This window comes from Rhinopithecus roxellana, chromosome 20, assembly GCF_007565055.1.
Source record: "Rhinopithecus roxellana isolate Shanxi Qingling chromosome 20, ASM756505v1, whole genome shotgun sequence".
NCBI lineage: Eukaryota > Metazoa > Chordata > Mammalia > Primates > Cercopithecidae > Rhinopithecus > Rhinopithecus roxellana.
The window spans coordinates 18,217,394-18,241,196 of NC_044568.1; the positions used below are offsets into that span (position 1 = coordinate 18,217,394).

Here is a 23,803-nt window from a genome sequence, read left to right on the forward strand (position 1 = left end):
AGAGGAGACAGGGGTCTGCCCGGAGTTACACAGCAAGGGCCTCGTCCTGGACACCATGCTCCCTGACCCTGGGGCAGCGGGCCATGTCCGCAGTGGGCAGAGGGCCGGGTTCCAGCCCTGCCCCGATTGGTCTTCTCCCAGCCCCCGGCCTTGGGAAGGTGCCAGGCAGGCAGATGGGCCGGGCTCGGGCACGCCGCAGCCGTGGTGGCAGCTGCTTGGGGGAGACCCACGAGGGGCTGGCTCTGCTGTTCCCTCCTGAGCGGAGCCTTCTGGGTACCCTGACTCATCCACCCAGTGCTCTCATGCAGCCTCCAGGAGATCTGCAGGGGGCCGGGGGGTGGTGCTGCTGAGTCAAAACAGCCCCCAGGGAATATTCCGCAGAGAAGGGAGGCCCTTCCTGTGCCAGGCAGCCAGAGACCTGCTCCGAGTGCCCCGTGCTACTCTCATCCCAGCAGGACAACTCTGAGAGTGGCAAGCGGGGCAAGCGGTCACTTTGCAGTGGGAGACACAGGCTCAGAGAGACTCAAGACTTGCCTGAGGCCACCTGGATGGCTCTGAATGTTGCTCCTCCCTCCAGGGCAACACGGTAACTGGAGGCTTCTAGTTTCTTCAGGGACCGTCCCTCAGCTTTCACCGTCTGCCCGACTGCCCACCAGGAGCCCCTGCATGTGTGGAGTCTGGGAATGTGCTTTCCCGGGGGCTCAGAGCTGCCCCTGCACCCTGGACTCCTAGCTTCCCCGCGATGGGCTTTTCCAGGCTGCAGCATGGGTAGCCCCGGTCATCAAGGACGTGGGCGGCACTCTGGAGTCGGTGCCATCCTTTCTTCACCAGAGACCGTGTGAACGTTTTTACGATGATTTTTTAAAGAGAGACCGAGAAGGACCAGGACTAGAAAGACAAGGTTGTCCTGTCTCCCACAGGCAGCAACCTCGAGCTGGCACCATCTCTTCTGCCCCCTGGAAGGCCAGCTCCGTGAGGCCGGGGAGGCCCCCATGAATTCTGCAGGGAGCACTTGGTGGGCGCTGGGCGGACTCACTTTCCCCACCTGTGAAAGGGGCCAATCCCACTGCGGCGGGGTCAGTGAGCGAATTCCCAGGAGGTCTGAGCAGAGCCGCAGCCGGGGTACAACTGGCTTCCGGGGCCGGGCTGCTGCCTCCAAGAGCCCAGCCTTTTTCCCAGAGGCGAGGAGTGAATCTAGGCTCCGTGCAGGGGGGTTCCAGCAAGTAAAAGGTGTGACAAATTCATCCTCCAATGTTCAACTGGACAAACCTCCTCAATCCACCACTGAAGGCCTCCCAAGTACTCCGAGGGACCCGGCGTGCTGTGGGCTGGGAGGCGCCTGTCCCAGCTTCATCTCCGAAATGTCGGTGTCTGCTCTGCCCTGTGCTGCGGTTTTCAGGCATCGAGGTTGAGTGACCTCTTTCCATCTCTCCTGCTCCGGGTCGGTCAGCAGGCCGAGTCTCAGGGCTATGACACGGAGGTTTGTCACATGTCACACCAGGTGGCCCTGGGTCAGCCAACGAGCTTTGTTTCAGGAGAGCGTGGGTGAGCGCCGCCCCCACTGCATGGCTGCGGGGAGGCCCGAGGGCAAGATCTTCCCGAGGGACAAGCTAGATGCAGGGTGGGGCCTGCTGAGCCTCAGTTTCCTTGGCTGTAAGATGGGACGAAGGCATTTACAGCAGGGATTGCTGGGAATTCCTCCTCTGGATCCGGCTGATGCCTCGGTGCACCGTAGGCTCCCACGAGCTCACACGGCCTTCCATGCCTGTCACTTGTGCCCCACCTCAGAACGAGGTCCTTGTAGCAGCGGGGCAGCCCGTCTGGCCCCACCCAGCCCCCGCCGCCTTCCCGCCCTCATCTCCTTTCTCTGAGACAAGGCTCCTCGCGGGTCCTGGAGGTGGTGGCACACTCCTGCCTCGGGCCTGGCATGCGTGGTCCTTCCCTCCTCCCGCAGGTAAGTTCCATGTCCCTTTACCAGAGAAGCCAGCGTCAACCGCCACAGCCCTGGGGGACGACACACCGCGGCTCCCTTCCTTCACTTCTGTCTCTCCCAGACGGAGCAGAAGCCTCAGGCGTACAGTAGGCACCAATCACTATTTGTCGAGGGAATGAATGGGCACCACCTAAGGAGTTGGGTCAGATGGAAGCGTGGCTCAGAAATGTCAGCGTGAAGACCAGGTCAACGTGACAAGCCGGGTCCCGCCCTGCCCTCGGGTGCATGGACTTCCCCAGGCAGCACTGACACCCCCGCTGAGGTGAGGCTGCTGGGCCCTGTCCATGGGGAGAGGCAGCTGGAAACTGGGGGCCCCAGCTCCTCCTGGGGCCAGATTCTGACCCCAAAGCCAGCCTGTTATCTGGGTGTCCGAATCCTGCCGGGTGGAGAGGGGCTGGGGAAGAGGCGGGTCCACCTGTTCTCCAGGGACCTCCCTGCAACCCTTCGTGAGGTCAGAGCTGGGCACCCAGGAAGACAGTGGCCTTGGCCATGGGGGCCACGCCAGCCACGTACCAGCCTGGCATGGAGCCTGCAGGTGATAATCTCCAGGCTGCTCTGGGGCTGGGCGGCAGCTGTAGGGGGTTCAGCTGTCACAGAGGGAGCCTGGGAAGCCATCACTGCCTGGGATGGTCCCCCTCCCGCCTCCTCCTCCCCAGGCCCCGAAGGCCCAGCAAGCCCATCCCCCTACCCAAGGAGCCAAGCCCTGCTAGGCCGCCCATGCTGACACACGGAGAGCCAATACTGACCCGGAGACAGGTCAGCCAGACCCACCTGCTCCCTCAGGAGGCGGGATCTGATCTCCTCCCGCTGGCCTGCACAGGCCACGATGGGGAGGCGCCTCATGACACTCTGCAGTCAGCTCAGAAAAGCCGTAGATACCAACCCGGGAAAGCCTGCCCAGCATGGAGCGTTCTCTGAAGTGGGAGCCACAGGGAGGGCCTCACGGAGGCCTCTGTCCACAGGCAGTGATGCCCGGCACCCACTGCTGCTGACCGAGCCCCCGACACTCCCAAGCTGAGCCTTTGAACCTCAGCAGGGAAGACCACCCGGCCGAGACCCTGGCCACCATGGGGCCATCACTGTCCCACGGGGCTCTGTTCCATCTCCTGGCCCAAGGGTCTCTGAGCACCGCCAGGGCTGCCTCACGCCTCTGAGTTTGGGGTGTTTTGTTCGGCAGCACTGGGGCCCGAGCAGCTTCTTGCCTGGTGTCTGGCACAGCTGTCCTTGGAGGTGGCGTTTCTGGGATCTTGTGGTTTAGGGGACGCTCCCTCACTCCCTGGCCTCGGGGGCCGATGACCAGGCAGAGTGGGCCCAAGGCCATGTCTGTGAGGGAGTCACAACGCTAGGTCACTCCAAGCTGCCTCTGTGGCCACAACGTCCAGCTGCCCCCACATAGGCGAGACCCAGGATCAAGCCCCAGGTCTGGAAAGCGGACACGGGATGTATTTGTTTGTGGAATCAAATATGACGGCAGCTTGCAGGCAGCCCAGCCGCTGTGCAAACAACCCTCTTCCAGCACCCAGTGAGGGCGGCCCTGAAGCAGCCGGCAACCCCAGGCCCTGTCACCCACCAGGTGGGGTGTTGGGGACCGTCTCTCAGGCAAGACAGGGTGCCTGTGTACTGAACACCTCCTGTGTCAGGTGCAGGGGGCAGACAGACAAAAGTTCTGCCCCAAAGAGCTGACCTCGGACGGGAGCCCAGGAATACTGTGCAAACGTACAAGACCCACGGCCGAGGCTAGGGGGTGCAAACGTACAAGACCTATGGCGGAGGCTGGGAGGTGTGGTGGTCAGGAGAGGCACGGGGTGGGTGAGTGGGTGGCCACTGAAAAGGTGATGTCTGAGCAAGATCTAAGGAAGGGAAGCTGGGAGCCGTGCAGGCGTTGGAGGAGAGCATTCCAGGCATGGGGGCCAGTAGCGCAAAGGCCCTGAACTGCAGCCAGCCAGGCACAGTGGGCAGCAAGGCGGAGCAGAGTGGGTGATGGTGGGTGATGAAAGGGAGAGGAGTTTGTGTGGTCTTGGCCCCACGAGGACCTCAGCTCCATCCCTGGAGAGCTGTGACTGGCCTTTAATGGGACCCATCTGTCTGCCAAGTGCAAAATGGACCTGGGATGGGGGGCTGGGGTAGAAGCAAAGAAACCAGGTACAGAATCTGGCACAAGTCACGTGGTCAGAAAGCAGGTGCTAGAGAGATCCCATAACTGTTTGTGGAATCAAATAGGACAGCAGCTTGCAGGCAGCCTGGCCGCCGCTGTGCAAACAACCCAGAGTGTCCCTGAACCAGCCGGTGACCTCAGGCAACCGCATCCATCCCCGGGGCCAGTGCACCATCGCCTGTGAGAGGTGTGGAGAGGGCTGCTCTCCCATGCCTGTGGGAGGACGCAGTGACAGCAAGGCCAAGCCCCTTGCCCACCAGGACAGCAGCTTTTCTTGATAATTTATCCCCTGAAACCCTGTGGACAATTAAACCCAGAGTTACCAGGTGAGCCAGGGATTCTACTCCTAGGAATCCAACCAAGAGAAATGAAGACATTCATCCACGCAAAAGCTCCCAATACGCACGGCTGCGTGGTCCACGCAAAAGCTCCCAATACCCACGGCTGCGTGGTCCACGCAAAAGCTCCCAATACCCACGGCTGCGTGGTCCACGCAAAAGCTCCAATACCCACGGCTGCGTGGTCCACGCAAAAGCTCCCAATACTCATGGCTGCGTGGTCCACGCAAAAGCTCCCAATACCCACGGCTGCGTGGTCCACCATAACCACAATGGGGGCAACAACCCACGGGTCCATCAGCAGACACACAAAACGTGGTCTTTCCACATAGTGCTGTACAACTCAGCCACAGGGAAGGATGCTCCCCACTAGGCTCCAGTGCAGGGAGCCATGAAGGCCCTGTGCTGAGTGACAGCCAGATGCAAGGGCCACATGTGGCCCCGTCCCCCTCATCCAAGGCATCCAGAACAGGCAAGTTCACAGAGATGGGTGGGGGACGCTGACCGGGGGCTGGGGGTGGAGGAGTGAGGAGATAGGGAGGGGGCAGACTGGGAGCTAGGCATGGAGGAGTGAGGAGATGGGGGAGCAAATGTGAGAGGGGCTCAGCCTCCCTCCCAGGGGCTCTGCTCCTGTCTACTGGGGCCCACCTGCAGGCTGGTAGCAGGAGACACTGCTGTGACCCCAGCCCTGGTTCTGTGGGCCTGGCTGTGCTGGAAACCAGAAGGGTGGAGGCCAGGGCCCAGAAGGCTGGTGGCTGGAGCTAGTGGGAGGTGAGCGACCTTCTTGCTGCAAACACCCCCCTTCCAGAGACACAAGCACGCCCTTAGGGGTGGGAGGGGCCCACAAGGACCAGTCTGTGGCAAGTGACCTTTTCAGCCCGGAGGTCTCCTGGGCAGAAGCCCCTCCACGTGCCAAGGATGAGCCAGAGGTGGAGAAGGGCCGTGGGCTGGCCCCATGGTGCAGAGTGAGCAGGCGCTGGGGGCACTGGCCTGCAGCTCAGGCCTCTGCTTGTCCCTCCGGTCACCCCAGTCCCATGGCAGCACGGTCCCTGGGTCTGGGCAGGTTTGGGTGGACGCAGGTGCTGTGGCCCCCAGTGAGCCCGAGTGTCACGACTCATGCTTTATAGAAGCTCTTATGGGTTCACAGTGCAGAGAGGACGGGGAGGAGGGTTTGGGGAGGGTAAGCACTTTGCCGAGGCACTTCTCATTCTGGAACATTCTCTGAGGCTGGCTGTGGGGATCCCCTGTGAGTCTGGACAGCCAGGTCATAGGTCATGCTTCCTCCTGGCCTGGTTTTCACACCGTGGTATGCCACACGCATGCACACGTGTGCACGCCATCACACACTCAGACTTCACACGCACGCACCTGCATGTGCGCCCCGGCAACAGCACTGGACACAGTGACCTCAGGGCTGGTGTCATCGTGGAGACGGGCTGCCAGGTGGCCCCTCACACGGCCCCCGCTTCCTCATCCCGGCAAACAGGCAGAGCACACTTCCAGGAAAGAAGCCGCCCTGGCATTGGACTCAATGACTGTAAAACAGCCTCTTAAGCTGGGCGGTGGCTCACACCTACAATCCCAGCACTTTGGGAGGCCGAGGCAGGAGGATCACTTGAGCCCAGGAGCTTGAGATAGCCTGGGCCATGTAGCGAGACTCCGTCTCTACCAAAAAAATTAAAAATTAAAAAAACCATTAGCTGGGCATGGTGGTAAACACCTGTAGTCCCAGCTACTCTGTAGGCTGAAGCAGGAGGATCGCTTGAGCCCAGGAGGTTAAGGCAGCAGTGAGCCACGATCACATCACTGCACTCCAGCCTGAGCGATAAAGGAGGACCCCCACTCTGAAGAAAGGGAAAAAAGAGGCTGGTGCGGTGCTCACGCCTGTCATCCCCGCACTTTGGGAGCCCGAGGCGGGTGGATCACCTGAGGTCAGGAGTTCGAGAGCAGCCTCGCCAACATGGCAAACCTCTGTCTCTACTAAACACACACACACACACACAAAGCCGGGTGCACACGTGTGGCTGTAATCCCAGCTACTTGGGAGGCTGAGGCAGGAGAATCACTTGAAGCTGGGAGATGGAGGTTGCTGTGAGCCGAGATCGCACCATTGCCTGGGTGACAGAGTGAGACTCTGTCTGGGGGAAAAAAAGAAAGAAAGAAAAGAAAATGGCCTCTTGGGCCAGGTCCTGGGAGCTTGAGGGAGGTGATGGCATGGAGCCAGGACCTGGAGACGTCACTTCTGCTGGAAGCCTGCATGCCCAGAGACAGGTCAGGCCCTCAGTGTGCAAGCCAACAGCCTTCTCTCCAGACAGGCTTTGCCCTGTGGCCCCGGCCCTGCCTCGTGCACCTTCCGTTTGCCTCACTGGTCAACTCCTGGGGGCTGCTTTGCGCTCCCCCAGGGCAGGGCCCCACACTGCACGCCTCACAATGCCACATCTGCACGCTTCTGCACACTTCACATACCTCTACACACCTCACACGCCTCCGCACGCCTCACAGTGCCACACGCCTGCATCCCCACAGCCATAGTGGCCACTTCATGCCATGCATGTGTCACTTGGTGAAATCCCTGTCCCTCTGCTCTGTGCAGTGCAGCGGCCGCAAGCACAGAACCGGCACGAGGAGGGCGGAGGCAAGACCCCAGTGAGTTCAAGGTGCACACCGCCCCTGCGACAGCTTAAATAAAATACCTCAGTCACTTAAAAAATCAGTGCATGTCGAAAATAATGAGTTTTGGACACACTGAGTTAAGTAAGCTTATATATTATGAGCATTAATTTTGCCCAGTTTCTTCTTCCCTTTTTCAACGTGGCCATGAGACAGTCTGAAATGATCCACCCCTCTTCCCTGGCACTCTGAAGCTCCCTTGGGAGAGGCTGCCCCTCGGCACACAGAGGCATGGGTGACAAGGGCTGCCACATGGTGGCTGCTCAGGTCACAGGAGAAGCTGACCTGGGCCCAAAGGGGAGGCTCTGTGCATATTCCCGAACACTCTGCTCCCAGGTCCCCTGTTGGGTGGTCTGGGCTTCTGGGCATGAACAGTGCTGGACCCTGAAGGAGCAGCTTGGCCGCAGAGGCACAGTGGGGACACGGCAGCCAGCAGGGCCACACAGAGAGGGTCTCAGCCACACACCTGGCCTGCACCATCGGGGAGCGGCAGGCGAGGCTCCGTCTTCCCTGTGCGCAGTGCATGGTACTGCAGTGCTGACCAACCCTCCCAAGGGACAGGTGAGGACACGGAGGCCCAGAGGAGTGGAGATAAGACTGGCCTTGCTGCCTGCCTGTTCTTGCTGTTGGCAGGGCCTGGTAGGGGAGGCAGAGACGCCGTGAAAGAGGCATGAAGGGCTGTGCCCTGCCCTCTTCCACCCCCGAAGTTCAGAAGGACACATTCTTTAAGGGAACTGAAGGCCACGTGGTGGAGCTGCAAGCCGCCATCAGGCACAGGGATACGTGGAGTCCAGCACCCAAGGCCCCTGTTCTGTCCACTCAGGCACAGCCATGGCCCAGAGACCCAACGCTGCCCCCGGTCAGGGGCAGTCCTGGGTTCTGATGTCTCTGGCACAGGAGATGCCGCGTGGAAAGGCCCCAGGTCCACTGTGCTCTGAGTACAGGCTGGGCTGGATTAGGCTGTGGAGCCCCAGGGTGATGGCCAAGGCAAGGGGATGGGCCTGAGGATCCCCTAGGCAGAAATACCTAGGCTCAGGATGGCCCCAGTCAGGCGGCCTTGGCTCCCAAGTGGGAATACTGCCTCTGACAGTGAGTAACTAGAGGGTGCAACTGATCCTACCCTGTTTCCCCTCTGTAATGGGTCTGCAGGTGGCATAGTGCACGCAGGGCCCCAGGGCTTGGCCTCAACCTTGCAGGCTGTCCCTGCGTGGGTGGAGCAGGCACAGGGCCTGAGGTCTGGGGTCTGTGCAGGGGTCTGACCATTGAGGTGGTCTCTCTGGACCACCCCATTGTGCAAAGGTGCAGAAAGTGAGCTTCTGTTTGGGGGCCTGCAGAGAAGGGGGCCTGGGTGCAGAGCTGCCTTCATGCCTCATCCACCACTGAGTCGCAGGACACCACCGGGTGTCCCCCCAGAAAGGGGACGAGGCTGACGGTCCCAGCCCAGACACACACAGACCTTTCCCAGCTCGTCACAGCCCGAAGGGGTAGATGCCTTTGTGACCGCATGTTGCGTTTGAAACCCAAGGGACAGACAGGAATATCTGCTGTAGGTCATGCAGCTCCTGGGAGGGGAGTCGAATCCAGATGGGGGCTCCAAGAAGCTGAGGGGCTGCCCACCCCCACCCCGCTGCCTCTGAGAACAGGGCAGGGGGCTGCAGTCACCCCTGGCCCTGGTGGGGAGCCCCTCCCCACCTGTAAGAGGGCCTCACTGCAGCTGGTGCTGCTTCCCTTGCTGGCTTGACTGCACCCTGGCTTTCCCAGGTACTCAGGGAGGTTGGGTACACTGGGCGGGGACTTCCTCGTGAGTTCCATCTGTGGCCTGGGGCCACCAGGGTGCGCAGGAGCCCTCCTGACTGCCCCGGGTGTTTCCTGGGCGTCTCCCGGGCATCTCCCATCCTGGTCACCAGCAGGTCCCACCTGCTGCCTCACCGGTGTGGACTTTTCTCTGCCGAGTAAACAGAAGACTGCATCGGTGCCCGGACTTCCTCCCCAAACCTCCTCCTGCCACATTCACCATGACCCCAGCCTCAGGGGCAGCCGAGGAGGCTCTGTGCTGCCCAGACCCAACATGGGGCAGAATCGGCCCTGGGAGGCTGAGCGGGTGGGAAACGCAGAGGCAGGCGGCCGAGAACTGTAGGGTAAGCTGCCGGCTGGGCTGCTGGCGCCTCAGCTCCGGGAGACATCTTCCTTATTACGGCCAAATTCATCTTTGTTTTCCTTCCCAGTGACATCTGGCTCTCAGTGAGGTCCCATGAATTACAAAAAGCAGAAGTCTGAACTTCTGTTTTATTGCCACAGGAAACTCACTGCCACAGCACAGGCGGAAAGCCCAATCTCAGTGGGTCCTGAGTCCCCAGCTCCCACCCTCGGGGCCAGCTGTGAGCTCAGACCCCAGCTCCCACCCTCGGGGCAGCTGCGAGCTCAGAAGTGGGGACTGGGAAGCAGTAATTTCTCTCTCCTCATCGTCAGTTTCCAGCCCAAGTGCCAGGTCTCCGCCTGAGTCTTTTCCACTGATGCTACAAGGGCGGTTTCCACTCCAGGAATTTTTTTTTCCAGACAAGCAAAGCCCTTGCCTGCGTTTGCTCTTGGCTAAGGCGGCCCTTCCCAAGCCTGCCGGGTGGGCTGTTTCCTGCAGCGCAGCCTGGGCTCCACTGAAAGGAGGGTCCCAGCCCGGGGAACTGCAGAAGCAGAACCAGGCCTTCTCACTCTGCCCAGGAAAGTCAGGGGGTGGAGAATAAACCCCCCAGGAAAGGATCTGGGGTGTGGTTCACTGACAGGCATTCCCAGGGAGACTGAGCCACGAGGTGGACGAACAGCATGGTGTCCACCCAACCTGGCCCAGACCCTGACACCAAGGATGGTGACACTGTCGTGAGCCTCCCTCTGAGCTGCCCTCAAGTGGTGTGCACCCCCCTAGCCAGTACCCCGGCAATTGTGTTTCCACCCCCTCCTGTCCCTACGAGGCAGCAGGTCCCAGCCCACCGTGTGCACTGGACTCTGCGGGGGCCTGGCCCACTCCCTGCCGTCCCCACGCTGGCCTTCCCATGTCAGAACTCAGTGGGAAGTTCCAGGGGCCTGACCACCCTGGATGTGTCAGAGGCAGAGCCCTGTGGCGCCCACCCGTGTCCGGCTCCTGTGCTGCGAGCTGGGAACCTCTGTGGGCCTCGGCTTCCTGGTCTGGAAAGTGGGGCAGCAGCGGTGCCTTCAGGGCTGCGGTGAGGATCCAGTGCAGGGCCTGGGTGCCTCTCACTGCATGTGCTTCTGCCCCCGCCTGGTATGGAGTAAGGTGTTCCATCAATACCTGCCCGGGGAATGGGCACTAGAGGACGGGCACTTTTTGTTCTGTAAGTGAAGCAGTGGCAAAACCACCCTCTAGCATTGACGAATTGTAGAGTTTGGGTCCCTCCCATCCCCAGGGGCCTGGGGCCAGCCTGGGAGGTGACATCTGTTGCCTGGACGTGGATTTCTACGAACAGTGGATGTTGTCTGTGATAACAGCCGGGCAATTTTCCAGTGGCTTCTGGAATCTTTAGCAACAATGACCCCCGTCCTCTGCACAGCAGGGTGGGAAGCAGAGGTGATGCTGGCCAGAGGTGCAGGACTAGAGCAGCTGGGATGAGGTTGGCTCTGGGGCTCCATGACCCAGGCAGGGCAGAGGTCAAGTTCTCCCACCTGGGCCCTGACCCCAGATGGGCCCCAGGGCCTGTGTCCAGGAGGGCTTTTGCACCTGCAGTGCTAACCCCAAGTCAAGACCGAGCTCTCAGCCACCAGATCCCCCAGCCCCTTGGGGGTGCTCAGGTGCTCTAAGAACGTGGCCTGGCAGGCTGGGGACGGGGACCGACGGCACGGGCAAAGGAACGCCCAGGCAGGGCTAGACAGGGGCTGGGTGGGGTTGGACAGGGGCCTGGAGACACTCGCTGCAGCCCACCATCAGACTGGCTCCCTGCATGACCTGTGGAGTGACTGTACCTCTCCTAGCATTGGAGATGGGGAATGCCACACGGCCCTCGTGGGTGTTACAGGGATGCAACAGTGCGTGTAAGCCCCAGCGCTGTCATAGGCTGTAAGAACCACTCCACGACCCTGTAAGCAGGAGAGACAGGCCACAGGCAGGCAGTGCAGCAAGTGCTGGCAGGGAGAGCAGCCCCACGGAGGCGCCAGTGCCTTCACCTGTGGCACCACTAACAAGGCCCTGCTGCTCCCTCCATGCTGGGTCCGAACACCCGCGGGGCACACAGCACTGGGGCACGCTGAAGTTGTTCCTGGTCCCTTCCTGCTTGGGAAGGAAATCAGATCCACTTAATTCAACCACCATCCTTCCACCCTGGCACTGTGGGAGGCTGAGGATGAATCAGAAACCCCAAAGTCAACCTGCGAACGGTGCAGCAGGGGAGGGGGAGGCCAGCAGAGAGCCCCAAGATGGTTCCAGAAGCTGGCAGGGAAATGCCTCACCCATCTCACACCCTCCCCACCACCCCAGACGTGGCAGCAGCGAGGCCCGGCCCTCCCCGGTGCAGCCCTGAGGGCTGGGATCTTGGGGATTAGTGACCCGGCCTGCCGGCAGCGTCTCCAGATCCTCACGTAGGGAGAAAAATTAATTTCTTCCAGTCATGCAGAAATGAAAATACGTGGAGCCAAACCAGAGAGATTTCCTGGGGGTGGTAACTGAATTACGCGGATAGCGGGCGGCAGGGGAAGAGCTCAGGGGGGCTCGGGCGGCTGGCGTGTGGCTGCGCCGCCCCAGAGGATTCTGGAAGGAGATGTCTGGGGAAAGCCCTCCCGCTCACCGGCCCTGGCTTCACAGGTGGAGACAGTGTGGCCCCAGCACCACGAACCACTCATGTGAACTTCCCTTCTCCCCTGTCACTGGAGGATCCCAGCACATCCCAGGAGAGATGGAGCCTGCCGGAAGACTGGTCCTGATGTCACACTCTTCCCTCCCTGAGCCCCAATCTCGGGTGGGGGCCACATCTGTTCCTCCTGCTCTGGGCGCTTCTTCCTTTCTGTTTCCCTTTCAGTGTGGAAGAGTAGCCACTTGCCCAGCAGGACGGTCCCAAATAGCATGGCTTTTCCAGGCACGGTGCTGTCAGCACACTGACCAGGACCCTCCCCGCGGCTCCAGCGTGCACAGCATCCGCCTGTCTGGCCCCCGTGGAAGTTTCTGACTCCCAACGCCCAGACTGGAGCCGGGGCAAAGGACACAGCCCAACCCCAGAGGCACACAGAGCCAGCCCTCCACGGATGAGCGTGCCCAGGAACTGTGGGCTGGGCCTTCCTGCCTCCTCCCCTGCCGGGAAAGCGATGCCAGGGGCAGGTGAGGGTCAGACACGCTCAGGCCCAGCCCTCACCCCTTCAGGTCTAGCGGACACAGTGGAGTCCCAGTCTCAAGAAGTTTCCCCAACCTCGCAGCAACTTGAGCAATGCCAGGCACCGAGTAACTGGCCCCCGCCCCTTATCCCCGGCCGACCCGTCCTCCGAGGTGGCTGCCCTGGGAACCTCCTGTTCCTGGTCCAGGAGAGGAAACGCACACCCGGGCCGGACGCACGGAAGCCGCACCCTGGCCGGGGCCACAAGCCTGACAGCTACCGACCAGCCCCCACCCACAGGAGCACGCGACGTGCTCTTTCCAAAGGAAAGGTTTTTCTTCCTGGGCCCTGGAATGGGCCTAAGTCAGCCGGCCTCAGCCCACAGGGTGAAGGAGTGGGCACAGCCTGGCCGCGGCCCCAGCACACACAGGGCGGGCGCAGGGGCGGGGTGCGCCAGCCCCGCAGTGTGTTCGGAGCCCAGCGGCTCTGAGTCGCTGCCACCAGCCTGGCCGCCTTCTGCTCCACGTAAGTGAAGTCAGCCGTCTAGGGCTGCGTTTCCAGCCATCTGTCCCTCCACAGAGGCTCACACCTCCCTCCCCGCTGTTCCCACAGCCTGGCTCCGGGCCTGCCCAACACAGATGGACGCTTCCCAAAGGCTGTGCGCGCCATCGCTGCCACCGGGCTGTGCCGAGGCCCGCGGCCGTCAGGACCCCAGAGACGGCGCGCCAGGCAGGGTCCAGGCCCCCCAGCGCGGACCACCCTTAGCCCGCCGGGCAGCGCTGGGGACCCGGGCGGGAGAGGGAGGGGCTGGAGGGAGCTCTGGACCCTCCTCCCCAGCCCGGCCGCCGGCACCTCGGCCTCTCCCAGGGCCGCCCTCGGCCTCCCCACTCCCGAGTCCCCGTCACGCGGGCCGCGGGGCCTTTGTTAGGAAAACCGGGCGGCCCCAGGGGAGCCCGCGGGACTTCCAGCGCCCGGGCGCGTCGTTTCCCCCTGAAGTTTCACCGCAGCCCCCGCAGGTCAGGCTCCGCTCTCAGGGGGCTGCGCTCAGCCCGGATGGGTGGGCGCTGGGCGGGCTGGCTCCACCCTGCCGTGGGCACCAACTTTGAAAACGGCCCGTGCGCTCCGTGCGGCTGCGGCGCAGATCCGGGAACGGCAGCCGCGGGCGGAGTCGGGGGAGAGCGGCGGCGGCGCGCGGGGCGGACGCGGCACTTACGGTCGGGGGTCCGCAGGGTCCGGGGGGTCCGGGGGAAGGCGGACGGCGCACACTCGTGACCCGGTCCGGGAGTAGCTGCTCCCTCCAGCTCGGTCCCCACCGCCGCGACTCGGGGGCGGCTGCGCGCTGTCTTCTGGCGCCGCACCGGGCTCAGGCGCGCGGCGGGGCTGGGGCGCGCGGGGCGGCCGCCTGGGCCATGCCGGGGACTCGGCTCCGGCCACCCCGCGCGGGAACAAAGCGCGCACCCCGCGCCGGGCGGTCTCCGGCCTCCGCGGCCCGCGCCGGGTCCAGCCGCCGCGCCTGTGGCTCCAACGCCGCGCTCTCGCCCGAGAGTCTCACGGGGCCCCGCGGCCCCCGCCCCGCGCGCTCCGCCTCCGCCTCCTGCCCCCCGCCGCCGCCGCTGCGCCACCTGCCTCCCGCCCAGCGCCCATCGCGCTCAGCTCCGCCCCGGGGCGCCGGCCTGGAGAGGGGCTCCCCGCCGCCGAGAGCCGCCCCCAACGCCTCCGCCACTGGGGCGCGCCCTAAGAACTGGCCGTGGGGGCCGGGGCTGTGCGGGGCACCGGGCGCGGGGAGGGGGCGCGCGGAGGGGGGCGGCGCGGGGGGCGCAGGCGGGGGCGCGCGGAGAGGTTGCGGGGCGCGGGCGCCGTGGAGGGGGCGCGGCTCTGGGGGGCGGCCCCCGCCTGCGCCCACCCTCTCCCCCTCCGCAGGCCGCGCACACCCACCTCGCAGCAGTCGGCGGCCGCGGGTCTCGCAGCTTTAGAGCCGCGGCTTGTGGCGGCCGCGCGGGAGGCTGAACGGAGGTGGGGGTGGGGGGGGAGCTGGAGGGGAAAGTCGCTCCGCCGGCCGCCGCCCCCCGCCCCGCGCTCGCCCCCCGCGCGGCGCCCAACCCGGCCGGGGCCACCTCCGCGCGCGGCCGGCAGGGGTCGCGCTCCCCCCGCTCAGCCTCCCGGGCGGGTCCGATGTGAAGCCCTCGCCCCGCGCTGGCCCCGGGGCCAGGTCATTTGCATACGCTTTGCATTCATTTGCATATTGTGCGTTGGATGTCCACCTGCAGAAACGGCCCGAGCCGCTGCCCTGGCCTCTCCGCACTTTGCCGCGGGCCCCCTCGTCCGACCACTTTGCCTTTCCCTAAAGTACGTTGTGGCGTGTGTCTGGTGCATTTCCCTGCTTAGTACATTTTACTAAAATTGCCGCCTTTTCCCTATTTCCTGCCCCAACTCACACGTGCTCTTATTTCTTAGATACAAGCGGGGAGTGGGGCCCAGGGGTCACCATTAGGAGACAGAAGAAGCCAGAACTTCAGAGCAGCAGGGCCTTGGTTTGCCTCTCATTTCACATAAATTTTGCATGTGAAGGTCCGAGGTCCCCAATCCCCAAGTACGAAAATACAGCAACGTGCGAAACGTGGCCTATTCCAGCTTTGTGCCGCGGACTTTTTCCCCCACCCCTCGTCCCTCTCGTGGACTTGGCTCTACCCACCTGAGCTGGCAGAGGAAGGGGACAGAAACCCAGAACGGGGCCTCTGTGAAGGGGAGGACAGCACCCCCGCCTCCTGCAGCCCTTGGGTAGTGGTCTGGTCAGCTGGGTCACTAACCACAGTGTGGCCCAGCCAGTTCCTCCAGCTCCTGACTATGGGGAGTGCTGTCTAAAGCCCGCCAGACTCCGTGAAAATTGTGACACAAACACCAGGCACCTACATTCTCCTGCTTTTCAGACTGCTTAACATGGTGCTTGCCCATGTGGCTCAGCCCAGCCCTTGTGGAAGGGGGGGTCGGTCCTGAGCCCACCCCACAGGACAGTGTAAGTCCTCATGCATTGGGTGTGTTGCCTGAGGTTACTGATTTTATGCTAGAAATTTATCCATCCTGGCTCCCTGGCTTCATGGACTCTGAGGCACAGTGGATTTGAAGATGCACCATTATTTTATGTGCCACTAAGAAAGAAAAACGTGCTGCCGGTACTAATCCTAAAACACCCCCAGGTGTCAGAGATGTTACAAAGCAACATAAACGTGGGAGTGGGGGCAGGTGGGAGAATTCAGCAGCGAACCACCCGGAAGTCAGCTGGGAGCTCAACAATGCCTGAGGCAGCTCTAGCTTCCCACAGGGCCCGGGAGCAGAAGCCAGCCTGGACCTGGGCCAGAAGCCCTCACCCAGCACCAGCAGCACGTCTGTGGTCTCAGTTCTCTGGACCACAGGCTTCAGGTGTTAAGTGACCAGTTGAGATGTCTCTGATTGACACAGGGTGCTCACAACCATTTGAGGAGTGATAGACCTGAAGGCACTGAAGATACCACTGCAGCCATCAGACACCACAACCCAGGCACTGCTCCCGCCCCTGCTCCCCACTCAGGAGAGCCGCGGTGGCGTGGTAGAGAAGAGAGGTATGTCGCAGGCAGGAGGGCTTCCTTCTGTGCTGTGAGTGGGCCTGCCCGACGCCTAGCCCAGCGGTCACAGGGTGGTCAGATGGTCTTGGCAGTAGCCGGCACAGAGCTGGGCACCGTCTCTGCATTTCCCCCTGTGCTGCGTGGATGCTTCCGGAACACCCATTTTACAGGTGGAGAGGCTGAGCCTCTCAGCCACACGGACCTCCTGCTGCCTTATCCAAGGACTGGTTTCTTGCCCTGGATGCGGCCAAGTCACAGCTCCTGGGCATTTCAGAGGGACATTTAAGGAGGAGACTCCCAGCCCTGTGTGCAAGATGTCTGCAGTCTGTCCGACAAGGCCAGCGTCACCTGTGCGGGAGGTAGACCACGGGCAAGCAGGACCTCAGAGGGCCACACTCAGGGTTCAGGAGGAGGCAGAGCACTGGAGGAGGGAACTCGGGGTGGTCCCACAGAGCCACAGTGTGTCACTGTCTATAGAGGCAGGAGCTCACTTCACTTAAAAGAAACCGCTTCCCCTCCTCATGGCATGGCAGCCTTTCCGAGTAAAGTTGACTGCCCACCAGCATCTAGTACCCCTATCACACCCGTGCAAACCCCGGGAAGACCATGCCTGGCTCTAGGGCCTGCAGCGCACAGTGGGACAGCCCCAGCTTTGCTGACCTGTGCTGGGTGCGCCTCTGAGGCCCCACCCTGCTGCCCTCAGGAAAAAACCCCAACCTTCTGTCCTGCCAACTGCACTTCTGGCCATCCTGATCCCCCTCCCCAAAGGGCAGCACCCACATCTGATGTCCCTCTCAACCACTCAACAGTGCCTAGCTCAAGGTTTGGATAAAGACGCAGTTTATAAACACTTGCCGCAGGCGTCCCTGCAGTGTGTTACTTCCCCGCAGTCACGGCCCCTTCTGACACCAGGTAAGACTCGCTGTCTGAGGGGCCCTGGCCAAGGGGCAGGCACTAGGCCCTCTCATGTACCCTCCGTGGCCCTGGGAGGTAGGTCTTGCCACCAGCCTTGTTTGCCAGAGGAGAACACCAGGATCCAGCGTGATCCTGGGAGGTAGGTCTTGCCACCAGCCTTGTTTGCCAGAGGAGAACACTGGGACCCAGAAAGCTTGGGTAATCGCAGGTCACAGGCTGTTCTGTGGCAGAGCTGGGGTCCTGCCAGGCCAGCATGGTCCAGGGGGAGGCCAGGCCATCACCGTTGCTGACCTTCAGAAAATAGTTCTGAGCACTATAGACTCCCTCAAACATTTTCTGTTATAACTAAAAATCTGCAACAAAAGTTTAGATAGCTGCCAAGAATAGGAAGTCTGATACGCTATAGGTATAGATATTTTAAAATCAGTGGGTGGCTAATGGATTCTAGATACCATAGCAATTTGATAGCCACTGTTGTTCATCAAAAATGTCTGAATAAACTTTCTTAAACACCGCATTTTCTCTCAGCTCCCTACCTAAAACAGTGAGCTTTTAAACATAACACCAAAAGTATGATGTATAAAACAAAAATTTGGTAAGTTGTATTTCATTAAAATTTAATACTTCGGCAAAAGACACTATGAAGAGAATGGAAAGACAAGCCAGAGACTGGGAGAAAATATTTGGGCACACATATCTGATAAACGACGGTTATCTAAAATATACAAAGAACTCTTAAAACCAACCATGAGAAAACAAACAGCCCAATTAAAAATGAGCAAAAGATCTGAATAGACATCAGAGAAGAAGATCTGGCAAATAAGCATATGAAATGATGCCCAGTGGCCTTGCCACTAGGGAGTGTGTCAGCAAAGCCACAAGAGGCCACGACACGCCTGTTAGAATAACTAAAACCCAACACACCAACAACCCCAGATGCCGGTGAGGATGAGGATGTGGAGCGACGGGAGCTGTCATTCATTGCCGACGGGAATGCACAATGGTACAGCGCTTTGGAAGACAGTCTGACCGTTTCTTATGAAACCACACACTCTTACCATGCGACCCAGCACTTATGTTTCTTGGTATTTACCCAAATGAGTTAAAAACTTATGTCCCCACAAAATCCTGCACATCAGTGTTTATAGAAGTTTCATTCGTATTTGCCAAAACTTAGAAGCCACTGAGACAGCCTTCAATAGGTGAATAGATAAAATACTGTGGCATATGCAGACAATAGAATATTATCCATGACAAAAAGTAGTGAGCTATCAAGCCATGGAAAGTGAACACTGATGGCCGGGTGTGGTGGCTCACACCTGTAATCCCAGCGCTTTGGGAGGCCGAGGGGGTGAATCACCTGAGGTCAGGAGTTCAAGACCAGCCTGGCCAACATGGCAAAACCCCATCTCTACTAAAAATACAAAATTTAGCTGGGCATGGTGGCAGCACCTGTAATCCCAGCTACTAGGGAGGCTGAGACAAGAGAATCGCTTGAACCCAGGAGGCAGAGGTTGCAGTGGCAGTGAGCCGAGATCGCGCCACTGTACTCCATCCTGGGTGACAGAGCAAGACTCCATCTCAAAAAGAAAAAGAAAAGTGAATTTTGCTAAGAAGTCAGTCCGAAAAGGCTATGTACTGTGTGCTTCCAACTCAACAGCATTCAGGAAAATGTAAAATGATGGAAATAGTAAAAAGATCAGTGGTTTTCAGGCGGTTATAGAATAGGGAAGGTTGAGTAGGGAGAACACAGGGGTTTGTTTGTTTTTTGAGACAGAGTGTTGCTCTTGTCGCCCAGGCTAGAGTACAGTGGCACGATCTCGGCTCACTGCAACCTTTGCCTCCTGGGTTGAAGTGATTCTCCTGCCTCAGCCTCCCGAGTAGCTGGGATTACAGGCACCCACCACCACGCCAGACTATTTTTTGTATTTTTAGTAGAGATGGGGTTTCACCGAGTTGGCCAGGCTGGTCTCGAACTCCTGACCTCATGATCCGCCCACCTGAGCCTCCCGAAGTGCTGGGATTACAGACATGAGCCAACTCGTCCAGCTGAGTTTTTGTTTGTTTGTTTGTTTTTAGACAGGGTTTCACTCTGTCTCCCAGGCTGGAGTGCGGTAGTGTGATCACAGCTCACTGCATCCTTTGACCTCCCAGACTCAAGCGATCCTCCCATCTCAGTCCCAGCTAATTTTATTTATTTTTTTGTAGACAGGGTTTTGCTGTGTTGCCCAGACTGCACGGAGGATTTTTAGGGCAGTGACACTATTCTGCATGACACTCTTATGGTAGACACAAGTCATATGCTGTCTAGACACACAGAATGTAACACCAAGAGAGAAGCCCAGTGTAAACTATGGATGTCTCAGTGTTGGTTCATCGGTTGTAACAAAGGTATCACACTAGTGCCAGGTGCAATGCAGGGACCCTCCCCCGGCCCCCCTAGGGAACGAGCCTGAAAGAGTGGTGAGAACTGGGTGCTTTCCGCCCAGTTGTCCTGTAAACCCAGAACCACGCTAAAAAATAAAATCTATTAACTTAAAAAATTCAGCAGACAAAAATGAGGGTATCAATAACATTTTATGAGCCGTTTAAAAGACAGACACAAATTGACTCTTCTTCAGCGTCCGAATCTCTACACAACCCCTCTCTCCCTCAATGCTTCCCTCCATTCCACCCAGCCGACTTTTATCCTAATATATTTTCATGTTTGAAAGTCTTCTGATTCCCCTGTCGTACAAAACTATGTACATAATTGGAATGTCAAGATTTAAACATTTTCCTGCGTTGAAATGGATTTCCTGGGCTGGATTATCATAATTATTGGTAGTATATAACCGACAATGTGAATGTATTATACATTTTGAGAACTACTAAGGATGCAAAGTAGGCTGGGCTTGGTGGCTCACACCTGTAATCCCAGTGTTTTGGGAGGCCAAGGAAGTAGGATCGCTTGAGCCCAGGAGTTCAAGACTAGCCTGAGCAACATAGCAAGACCTCCTCTCTACAAATAATTAAAAAGTTAGCCAGGTGTGGCGGTGCGTGCACTGTAGTCCCAGCTACTCAGGAGGCTGAGGCGGGGGATTGCTTGAGCCCAAGAGGTTGAGGCTGCAGGGAGCTGTGATCACACTACTGCACTCCAGCCTGGGTGATGGAGCGGGACCCTGTCTCAAAAATAAAAATAAAGATACAAAGTACATTTTTGTTGGAAGGCAGTTCCTAAAAGGAGGGAGGGGGCACTTTTTGGTAGTAGTTTGTGTGTTCATGCATGAATAATACTGCCAGAAAAAGACAGGATTTGACATTAATTCCATTCCCGTGGTGGGTGTTTAATGTGAAAGCCAGAGAATAACTCGATCAGAACGGGAGCTGTGTCCTAACAATCTCACTGTGACCTGCTTCTGAGAGTCAGATGCCACAAGCCACGTGGGGAGTGGTCATGAAAGTCATTTTTAATAACTGTCAGCTGACCAGTCGGTTCTGTCCCCCCTCAATTCTGTTTCATGCAAAGACCAGAAACCAGCAGGTTGCAGCAGAGACAGGTTCATGGCGAGTGGGGAGCTGGGGGCGAGGCCCCAGGCTGGCCCCAGGCAGAAAGATGTTGGTCTGTCTTGGGGAACTGGGAGAGGGTGACTGTGCAGGGGTAGCTGGAAAAGGACCCACACCGGCCCAAGCAGATTCTGCCTTGGCCATCAGCCTTGGCCATGTGGTGTGGGCACCGGATAACCCGGCTTTACGTTGCCCACGAGGTCAAGGAGACCCTCCCAGGAGGCAGGGAAGAACCCTAAAGCTGAGGGAGTCCGGGCTCCGGCCAGGAAGGTTCCTTGCCTCAGAGAGCGCCTCTCAGCTTTCTCCCCTGGCTGACACTGGCATCGCTGCTTTTGCAAATGAACTTTCCTAATTGTGAAGTGGCTTCATTTACTTACTCATTTCTTTTTTCCTTCACTTTCCATATCCAATGGAAGGTAAGTTACTGACACTTTGCCAAACCTCAGTTTTTCCTGTAAAATGGGGCTAAGGGCTGGCTGGCCTAGACATTTGCAATGTGGCCCAAAGACAAGTTCAGAGTTCTCTCTTGTCTTTGTTGAACTTCACACGAGAACCAGGCCAGGCACAAACAGCTGGAAATCGGAAGCGTCCCTTGGGAAAACCAGCGGGTGCACGTGTGTAAAAGGGAATGTGGATGGGATTGAGGTGGTATTTAAAATCCCTGGAGAAGCACAAACTCCTCAATAAATGGGGTTAGGACAACTGCCTCATGTGGGAAAAATAAATTATATACTCCTTACTTCACTTGGAAAAATAAACTCCACTTGGGTTAAAGAATAAAATGTGAAAAACTAAAACAGTGAAAGGATTAAGAGAAAGAAACGAGCATTTGTATAATACTAGTTTGAAATTAAGGCAGCCGAGAAACTCTTGACAAAATTTTAAGAAGCTGGAGGGGTTTGGCCATGTAGTCACGAGCAACTTCCATGTCCTGAAAGAGACAGGGGACCCTGATGAGAGACAGGCTGGGAGCCGGGCGTGGTGGCTCACGTCTGTAATCCCAGCACTTTGGGAGGCCGAGGCGGGCGGATCACTTGAGGTCAGCAGTTCAAAACCAGCCTGGCTAACATGGCGAAACCCTATCTCTACCAAAAATACAAAAATTAGCCAGGTGTGATGGTGTGCGCCTGTAGTCCCAGCTATTCGGGAGGCTGCAGCAGGAGAATCACTTGAACCCAGGAGGCGGAGCTTGCAGTGAGCTGAGATCGAGCCACCTGCACTCCAGCCTGGGTGACAGCGAGACTCCGTCTCAAAAAAAAAAAAAAAAAAAAAAAAAAGATGGGCTGGGAGTGGGTGTGGGACAAACGACAGTGGCCCCAGCACACAAACATTGCTAGAGAGAAGAACAGTACAAGCACTCAAAATAACGCTCAACAAAGTTCATGAGCAGGCAAATCCCATAAGAAGAAAACAAAAGGTGCCAGACATGGTGGCTCACGTCTGTAATCCCAGCACTTTGGGAGGCTGAGGCAGGCGGATCACTTAAGGTCAGGAGTTCAAGGCCAGCCTGGCCAACACGACGAAACCCCATCTCTACTAAAATACAAAAATTAGCCGGGCGTGGTGGCGCATGCCTGTAATCCCAGCTACTCTGGAGGCTGAGGCAGGAGAATCACTTGAACCCGGGAGGCAGAGGTTCCAGTGAGCCGAGATGGCTCCACTGCACTTCAGCCTGGGTGACAGAGCGAGACTCTGTCTAAAAAAATAAAAAGAAAGCAAAGGAACGATAACCCCCGCCACTCTTAAAGTCACACGGCTTCCCTGCTTCTCTTCCTCACACCTGGCCCCCTCTCCTCCTCTCCCGTCTCTCTTCCCGTCTCTTTTTCTGGATCTGTCTGCGCTTGTTCTGCATTCCCCTATTCTCCAGGGCAGGAACTACATTGGTCTGTTCACTCCTCGCCTGGACCGGCACCGGCACAGAGGGTCAGGAGTGTTGGCACCTGTCTTCCGGGTCTCCATCCCTCCCTTTGTTTGTTGAGTTACTGCGTGTTCTCATTTCCTCATCACACAATTCTTCAAGAGGTATCATTATCTGCATCTTATTTTATTTTCGCCTTCTTTTCTGTTACCTATATGTTTGAATTTTCCTTTAAGTATTTTTGTTTTATCTTTGCTTTTTTGAATTAAAAAATCAGTTTTAAAATTGCACCTGCAGTACAAAATCAGCGTGGCTGCTGGGTTTGCTGCCATTCCCTCCCCTTGGGTCTGTGGCTTCTCAGCCCCAGCTCGGGTCACAGACCTGCTGCCATGGTCCCAGGGTGAGCACAGGGCTCAGAGGACAGTCATGCAGGCAGCTGCGGCCCCAGCAACTGGTCCCGGAGGAGGGCAGGTGACCACACGTGGCCAGTCACAATCCTTCCCTGGGAGTTTTTGAACTGGAACAGGAGAGGAGAAACTTCTTTGGTCTGCGTGGGAGGCAAGCCCAGAGTGGCCTGGACGGCTGCTGGGAAGAGAGGGTGGGCAGAGCGGCCGAGGGCGTGCTAATGGTTGGGTCTGTGGGGCCTGAAGCTGGTGCCCCTGCCCTTCCTGTAGTTTGGTGCTTGAGCCAGCACAGTCACAGGTCTCCCTGATGTCTTTGAGCTGGGTTTCTGTCACTTGAGGCTGCAGCGTTCTGGCACAGACCCTTGGCCAAGAGCCCCTGTGCAGAGGTGGGTTTGGGTCTCCCCAGCCCCAGCAGCCCCAGGAGGCTGTGAGATCTAAGCCGGAAGCTGCTCTGGGCACCTGAGTGCTGAGGGCCCAAGTGATGGGAACAGGCCTGCTGCTGTGCAAAGGCAGAGCGACTCATTTTTATCAGCCAGAGTCCTGGCCAGGCCCCAGGGTGGACGGTCTCCAAACCGCATGCATCCCCGGCACTGACAAAGCCGTCTATCATCACTGGAGCGAGGGCACCCCGGGAGGCTCTGCCAGGCCACGGGGTAAGGGAGCTGCCTCCCTCCAGTGCTTTTCCCGCGGGGCACCGAGACAGCTTTCACCAAGACAAATCCGGCTCTGCCACTCCCTGCCCGAGATAGAGTCTCAGCTCCCGCGCATGGGGTGCGTCCTGCTCACCCCCACCGCCTCTCTGAGCTCCGGCCTCACAGGCACACACCGCCCGTCTGCCCGGAACCTTCTGCCCACAGACTCCTCTCAGCCTCAGATCCCTCTGCTGAGTGGCCATTCCTGCTGGGAGGCAGGAATTCCCTGATCTGCCCTTCCTGAGTCCGGGAGAGACGCCTCCCGTCCCCCCAGGATAGCCCCATCACAATTGTTCACAGGTCTCTGTGTTCTCCTTGAACAAGTAT

The 23,803-nt window shown here is 58.8% G+C and overlaps 1 protein-coding gene across 4 annotated transcripts in view; it reads right to left on the reverse strand.

Annotated features, from left to right (window-relative positions):
- CBFA2T3 (CBFA2/RUNX1 partner transcriptional co-repressor 3) overlaps positions 1-23,803 on the reverse strand; it is a 102,059-nt gene that overhangs the window by 50,735 nt on the left and 27,521 nt on the right. The window contains exon 1 of one of the 4 annotated variants that reach the window (XM_030924918.1): positions 13,676-14,098. The exons of 2 other annotated variants lie outside the window; for them this stretch is intronic. The gene's annotated coding sequence lies outside the window, so the exon portion shown is untranslated. Of the gene's footprint in view, positions 1-13,675; positions 14,099-23,803 lie in introns of those variants that run through there. One more of the 4 variants, XM_030924919.1, reaches the window with a different exon arrangement.